The sequence below is a fragment of the Eucalyptus grandis genome, chromosome 3 (genome assembly GCF_016545825.1).
Source record: "Eucalyptus grandis isolate ANBG69807.140 chromosome 3, ASM1654582v1, whole genome shotgun sequence".
Classification (NCBI taxonomy): domain Eukaryota; kingdom Viridiplantae; phylum Streptophyta; class Magnoliopsida; order Myrtales; family Myrtaceae; genus Eucalyptus; species Eucalyptus grandis.
The window spans coordinates 13,525,593-13,533,834 of NC_052614.1; the positions used below are offsets into that span (position 1 = coordinate 13,525,593).

General features: G+C 46.7%; 1 pseudogene; it reads right to left on the minus strand.

Moving 5' to 3' along the window:
- Positions 1–5,516: 5,516 nt before the first annotated feature.
- Positions 5,517–7,400, minus strand: LOC104429070 (annotated as a pseudogene).
- Between the last annotated feature and the right edge of the window lie 842 nt (positions 7,401–8,242).

Below are 8,242 nucleotides of genomic sequence, written 5' to 3' on the forward strand. Positions count from 1 at the left end.
AATGGGTCTATAAATGGGTCAATGACCCATTTTGACACCCATACCCGTGACCCCGAGCCCTCCTTCTCCCTCTCCCTCTCCCTTACGCCCTGCATCCTCAAGATTCTCTGTGGCTCTGCCGTCATTGTCTCCCTTCACAACTTCTGGATCCGACGAGGGCTCAACCTTGGCCAAACCCAGGCCAAACCCAATGTGGTCACCCCTCACCCTAGGTGCAAGAGTCAACCCCTCGCCGGGTGAGGGCGACCTTGACCTGTGAAGAAGAACATAAAACAATGAAAGAATGAGAAAATATTAGATACATCTCATGCTCCAGCATGGCAAACTAAAATGGCGGTGGGAGCGCAACACGTGTCCTTGTGGAACCCACATTCTGGAGAAAAAAAGAGGTGCTAATTTGAAAAAAATTCAGTCTTGGTTTTCTTTCTTCACACCTCTCTCTGTCTACCCTCGCTCTCTTTGTCCGACAAACTCCCTCTCTCTCTCCACCCTCCCTCTTTTCGACCGGCGAACCACCATGAGCAATCGACGAACTAGGAGGATACCGGCGAGACGACCGCGAGCAACCGACCGACGTGCGACCTCCCCCCCTCTCGCTCTCTCTCTCTCTCTCTCTCTCTCTCGCCCTCCCTCTTTCCGACCGGTGAACTACCTTGAGCAACCGACGAACCAGAGGATATCGACAAGATGACCGCGAGCAATCAACAGGCGTGCGACCTCCCTCTCTCTCTCTACCCTCCGTCTTTCCAACCGACAAACCACCGCGCCACCCCTCCGGCTCCGGATCTGGCCCCGACTCGTCCACGTCCCCTACTCTTTCTCTCCCCTTGCCTCTCTATCTGCCCTCCCTCTCTTCGCGGCGAACCACACCGGCGAACCACCGCGCCCCCCCTCTAACTCTAGATTTGGCACTGGCTTGTCCAGGTAATTTCTCGCTTTCTCTTTTATCTCTTTTTCTCTGTCTAATAGGGTGATAGAAGGGATCTTATAGGAGTTTAGCGATGCCTGAAAAGTCATTAGTTATGTTGTTATCGAATGGGTACCAATTTTTACTATGGGCAAAGCTTTCACTTGGTCCTAAAATTGCAAGTTTTCACTTCTTCTTTTTCCTGGTCATCATTCTGCATAGTTGCGATAATTCATTTACATGCCTATTTGGAAGCTAAACTCTAACACCCCTAGGTCGGGTTCAAACGTTCCAGATCTGGAGTCAGAGGGGGGCACGGTGGTTCACCGGTCACGCGCTAGTTCGTCGCGAAGAGAGGGAGGGCAGACAGAGAGGCAAGGGGAGAGAAAGAGCAAGGGATGGATGAGTCGAGGCTAGATCCGGAGCCAAAGGGGTGGCGCAGTGGTTCACTGGTCAAAGAGAGGGAGGGCAAAGAGAGAGAGGGAGGTCGCACGCCGATCGGTTGCTCACGGTCATCTCGTCAATATCCTCCTAGTTCGTCAATTGCTCGCGGTGGTTCACCAGTTGGAAAAAGCGAGGGCAGAGAGAGAGAGAGAGTTCGTCGGGGAGAGAGAGCAAGGGTAGAGAGAGAGGCACAAAGAAAGAACTCGCGACAGAAAACCCTCTCTCCAGCTACAGTAAAGGAAAATGTTCAAAATGGGCGCTTGAAATTATGGATCCCACAAGGACACGCGTCGCGCTCCCACCGCCTTTTTGTTTGCCACGCTAGAGCATGAGACGTACCTAATATTTTTTCTAAAAGAAGAGAGAGCAATGAGGAGAGAAAAACTTTTGTGACCACCGACCAAGGTGGCGTGGATGGTAGGGCTTTGGACCTCCCCGGTGGAGGCCAAGGTTCGAATCCCCGCAGCGGAGGCGGCGCTTAGCTACTACATGGTGACTTAAGCGTGACGTCGGGGTGGGGTTTTCCCGCTAGTATCGCCGGGGTTTACGGCGCACCGCTCGGTGCAAGCTCTGCTCCTCCCGTCCCAAAAAAAAAAAAAAAAAAAAACTTTTTGTGGGGTCCTTTATGGACACGTGTCACATATTGAATGGATTAATCAGGAGATGTCTTGGCACTCCAAGTGTACCTAATATTTTGTCGTATAGAGCAGGCATCTACACAGCAGGAAGCCATGTGGTAGCTCAAGAGGGTTCTCTCACGCATCATAGGACTATAGAACACTGTGACGTCGAGTCAAACAGTGCGAGCAACAGATTCTTCCTCCCGTTCAACCCCTGCGCTTTGTAGCTCCCAACCGTCCCAAAATCCACCAGTAGCTCCCTAGCGTAACTTGGGTCCCTTCTCGAAGCTTCCCTTGCAAGCTAACACCATGTCTGTCAGCGTGCCAATCGCACCAACCATGTGCCTGTCCCTAAACGGGTTCGTTGTTGTTTCAAAACAAAATAAGGTTGGATATAACAAGAACATGACTTAGATGAAATATCTCAAGTCTTAAATTAGATGGGAGATATGAAATAAATTGAATAAGATATCTAATATCCATAATATAAATGTTATTTTTTAATAACAAATTTTTAAATTAAGAAAATCTTAAATTATATTTGAATTCTAATATACATGCTTCTTGTTAAATTTATATTTTCCTATTAAAATTCCAACCTCTCTGGTATAAATTCGATTCGATAGAAACGGTTCAAAGCTATCGGACTGCTGCACAATCTAAGGAGGAATACTGTCAACTCGAATTCGAATTGCAGCAGGCCCAAGACTTGACAATACAAAGGTAGAGATATAAATGAAAGATCCCCCATGCACGTCCCATACTTGGGAACTCATCTCTCCGCTCTCTCACGAAGCACCTCTCTCTGTCTCTCTGTCTCTCTCTCTTCTGTTTCTACTCTAACGTCAATGTAGCGTAGGTGGTGGGCGTTTGACTAATGAGCTCGAGCGGGCACCAGACCATTCGATACATTGCCGTAAATCTTTAACCCTCTGGAGTTAAACTCCTGCTAAAACAAGGAGCCAAGGGGGCCACGGGAATTAAGGCAAATACGGTTCGACCGGTGAATGCAGATGGAAGATCTTTGACAGGAGCAATTTATGACCCTCTTCGTTTTAAGGCTGTACGCCAAATTATTCTCCAGCCACCCTACCTCGGTTTCTCTTGTTCTCTCTCTCTCTCTCTCTCTCTCTCTCTCTCTCTCTGATTACCTATTTATATTCTTCAATCTCTATGTAAGATCGATGCTAGAGTCGTTGTTCCGCATTCGAGAAATTACCCTCTCAACAATTTCCCGGTCCAGGAATTTCATCCCCTTTTTTTTCTTGGGTCATTTATTGTGTGTATTGTCGCATGATGGAGGAGCTTTCGGATTATAGTTCATGCAGCTCTGCGATCATGGCCTCCTCCAGTACTTGCAATGAGGTTCAGAAGTCCGAAAATGTCGATGTTTCCCGAACAATGGCCGGGGAATTCCCTTCCAGCCACTGCCTTTGCTAGCTGCTTGGCCATGGCTCTGCACGAAAACCCTAAAGACGATAACCCTAACGCCAGTCCGTGCAGAGGAGCTGGGGATGACGCCACCGTGGTGCTCCAAATCGGCCTCCCTAATTATTCAAGCGGATCGGCAGGTTCTTCCTCAGAGATTACAAGTCGGAGTGTGGGCGTGGAAAGATATTGGATCCCTACTCCGGAACAAATCCTCATTGGATTCACCCATTTTTCATGCCATGTTTGCTTCAAAACGTTCAACCGCTCCAACAATCTTCATGTAAGAAGAAGCTGAGAGTCGATTGGTGGACATATTTTTGGACCATTGGTTAGCTAAACATCATGTAGTAACACGCATCTATGACAAAAACTAATCGCAATGTGTGCGTTCAAGATCAAGTGTCGCAAACTGGTCGGCAGACTTGATGCGCTGCACCTTTTTCATCGACATGAGGCTAGAACTCGAGCCCATTCAATGAGTTTTCGTGTTTCCTTCTCCTAGCTTATGCATGAAATCTACTTTACTCCTGGTTGATCATGATATAACTATATAGTTATTATAGTTAAAATGATGTAGACAATAAAATTCCCACAAACATAACAATGAGTTTTGTGATTTTATTCTGAATTGGCTTGTGAATTGTGAAGGCTGTTGTTGTGAGTTTGTGCCGGTGCTCAATATCGTTATGAGTCTATTGAGAGGCTTGTAGGTAAACATACTAGTTTAAGATATCTTTGTGGGCTAGCCACCGGCAATAGAGACCTTGTCAAGGGGGGAGCTTGGTAGCCTTGTTTTCAGGCATTATGTGTGATCAAGTTAGATATTTGAGTTCAAGATTGACTAATGGAATGGACAATTGGCATGTGATTTTAATAAGATTAATCAATGAAATAAACCATTGATATGTGAATTGATGAGATTGATCAATGGACTAGATCATCCATTAATGTTTGTTATGATATTACTGATTTAATAATACTATTAAGATATGTATATAGTTATGTTAAAGCAATATTATTCATTCTTATCATGTATGTGTATTATACTAGACTTGAGATAAGTGAGTTTTGAACATTATTTTGTAAAGTGTATAGTAGATGCTTGATATGCCTAGAAGAGATATGCACTACTCACTTGACTATGGTTGCTCAACCCTTTCCTTCCCAAACATTTTAGGTTCCTCCATTAGTAGCCATTAATACTGGAGTGCTATCGACCGAGGCTTTTGGGAGCTAGACTTTCGGGTGTGATTTGAGGCAGTGTCTTGGGACGGAAGGATGGCCTTGTTACTCCTCCATCCCTATAGGATTTGAGGTGTGACATAATCAAAATGAACTCAAATTGAGCTGCGGGTGATTCGTCGATGCTGATGTTGACTAACTCACTTCGCACTCAATTAGAAGTCGTTGAGTGGAGTCGGAAAAAGAAGCACCTTTCTATGGTTTTAGAAATTGTGATTCTCAAAATCCTAGCGGGGCATGTTTTAGGAATCCGGACATCACAAGTTAGTTTTCTGTCGCTAGGAGAATCGTGCAATTCCGATACCAGACAAAAGAAGTATGTGCGCTCAAAGTTTAGTGAGCCGAACTGAAATTAGCCTATCGCAAAGCACCAACGGCATCACGGCAGACCACCGCAATCCGCAAACCCTCCTCGTCCCTGCGGCTTGAGCCACTGTTGTTCCTCTGACCACCCTCGTCACGATGGTTCACAAAGTCGTTAATGGCAATTACTGAGGAATTCTCTCTGTATGTATAGATGAAGATAATCAGCTCCAAGCCGTTACTTAGAGCACTACTACAACATTAGACCATCGCATGACTGGTGGGCGGGCGTTGGCGGACTGGTGCGCTCGTCATGGACGAAGAAAGGCTGCGAGAGTTTGGATCCAATGCTATCACGGGCTGCTTCACGAAGAAATCAACGCGAATGCATGTACGGAGAAAACAATAGAAACGTGGAAAACACTTTCTTGCAGCCTACCGTTTCACACGCATGCACAGAAAAAATGAAAACAACTGGAATTGGCGAGACCGATGTTTCAACGGGCCTCGGTACGGTCCAGACAAGACAAGAGGACTGCCTACAGAATCGTTCGGGTACATGGCCCAATCGCAAAGCAATGTCCGAACAAGCTTAATCTCTTCTGGGCGACAGCAGCACCTTGTTGATCACCTCGTCCAGGTTCAAGAACGACGACCCGGAAGGATGCGTTGCCTCTCGGGCCATCTCCTTCCACTCCATCGCCTTCCTCTTCATCTCCTTCCCTCTCTCCCCCTCCATCAGCTCCCTCACCTGCCTCTCCACTTCGTCCCTGTTCACGTTGCTGTCGATCTCCATCCCGATACCCCACTCCTGGCAGCTGTACCGGCAGTTCGTTTGCTGGTCCCCCAAGAACGGTCAGCACACCACCGGCACGCTGACCGCGATGCTCTCGATCGTGGAGTTCCACCCGCTATGGGTCAGGAACCCATCGACCGCCGGGTGGCTTAGCACCCGCTCCTGGGGGCACCAGCTCACCAGCAGGCTCCGCTCCCTTGTTGCGGCCAAGAAATCCGGAGGCAGGATTGCCGCGTCACCAACGACCAAGTCCGGCCTGATGACCCACAGGAACACCTGGCTGCTGCTCGCGAGGCCCCACGCGAACTCCACCAGCTGCGCCTGCGACATCACTGTGATGCTCCCAAAAAGTTCACATACACGACCGAGCCGGGCGGTTTCAAGTCCAACCACTCGAGACAGCCCAGGTCTTCCTTCCACATGTTGGATTTGATCGGCCTGGTGTCATCATCGGATAGTTGCTCCACGAGTAGGTGAAGGGGGCCGATAGTGTAGACGGGAGGGAACATGGCCTTAAGCGCGTCAAGGACCTCGTGCTCTAACCGCTCAAACGTATTGAAGACAAAGGCGGAGGCTCTCTTCACTCTCGCAAACTCGACCAAGCAAAAGTTGAGGATCGGATCATCCGGGTCAGTGGTTCGAAAGAAGCTCGGCAAGTCTCTCAAGTGGATGTTTCTCATCCTGGGTATCCAGTCGATGACGGTGTCCAAGTACCCGTTTGTCAAGCAGCTCGCATCTGCAAATTGAGGGTCGATCAAGTGAACCAGGTGACTATACACGGCCATGGTCCTCATAAAGGGTCAGATTCTCCGGAAATTTAAAAGTGCGTCGTTCGATGTTTATGGTGTCACACGGCATTATATGTGTTGTCAATTCATTTGTCATACTTAGAATAGGGAAAGCATTAGAATATTGTCGAAGGATATACGAAATGATTACGTAAGCTCCTAAATCAGATAGTTCTTTATTAATGACATTGTTGTATACTCACTGATCATATAAATCAGGAACAAACAAAACTGAAGAATAAGACAACAAACCAAACTTTTGAAAAAGAAACAACAAGGAAAATCTTTAGCTGTAAAAAAATTTGCTTGGTTGACATGCTAAGTGAGATCACCTAAATTAGACAAGTTATTTAGTAATGCATACCTTTGAGTGGAACAAGACCCTTATCAATGAGACTACGAAACTGCGCGTAGGCCATGAAAGCACACGCACTCATCGGCCAGAACAGGACCTCCGGCACGCCGACCGCCTCAGTGGTGTTGAGTGTGAAAGTCATCAAGCTGTCCGACACCACACAGCTCACCGGCGGGGAACCCGACATCACGCTCTCCTCGTTGAGCCTCTCGATCAGGTCCTGGAAGTGGGGTAGGCAGCACTTCTGCGTGGACTGGCAGAGGGACAGGATGTCCTGGGTGACGTCTCCGTTGGAAGGTGGCAGGCCGTCGGGGATGGTGCGGAACCGGAAAGACGGAAGGCCGTCGAGGGAGGAGGGGCCGCGGGACCGCATAAGGCGGTTGTGGTTGTACTCGGTGTTGACGAAGGTGACGTGGAAGCCCCGGTGGTGGAGGAGCTTGGAGAGGTTGAGCATGGCGTTGATGTGGCTCTGCGCTGGGAAGGGGATGCACACTGCGTGTGGCTTTAGGCTCATCTTCTTCCGCGTCTTGAGTGTTTTCTTCCTTTCGGTATGGAAAAGAGAGATGGCAATTGTCATGGGAAGAAGGTAGGTTGGGGTACATTTATAGGCCGGGAGACCCTTTTGATATACGTCGGTTTGTTGGCAGGTTTGATGAAAAAAATCAACATTAAATAGTATTTGCTTAAATATTTCGCCATTCAGATGATATAAAAAGATGAGTCCAAAGAAAATCATTTCGATCAAGAAAGACATCTCCCTAACTTTGAGAAAATGGATTTTCTTCAGAAAATCATCAACGATTTTTCCGAATACGTCAAGATCGTCCCTAATGATTGGATCCAGGTGCTTAACAGGCGAACCCAACGCCCCCAAGTCGACGGACCATAGAGGACAGCAACTAGACTTGGATCCTCGACGTTCAGACGTAGGTCCCTCGGTAGCCACAAGCTTTAGGGTCATACTCGAGATTTTTCTTCTTCTTTTTTTGTCGTGCGTTTCCTTACTTTCCTATAACTAAAGACTTCCATCTTATTAGCAAAAGTAACCAAAAAAAAAAAAAAAAAAAATCATTTTTTAAAGAAATTATCGGAAATATTTTTCAATAAAATTCGTTTCTTATAAAACAATCAGAGTTAGTAACTTGGGGAGGAGAAAAATGGATTTGTAATAAGGATTATTAACAAAGGTTAATGGTAATAAAAATTCAAAATCGGTACATTTATCATAAATTAATTTTTTGACTACTAAAAATCCCAAATGGGTACACTTATTGCAAATTTATTCTCCATTAAAAATCATAAATTGATATATCTATGATAAATGAAATATAAAACTCCAAATTAGTACACCTATAA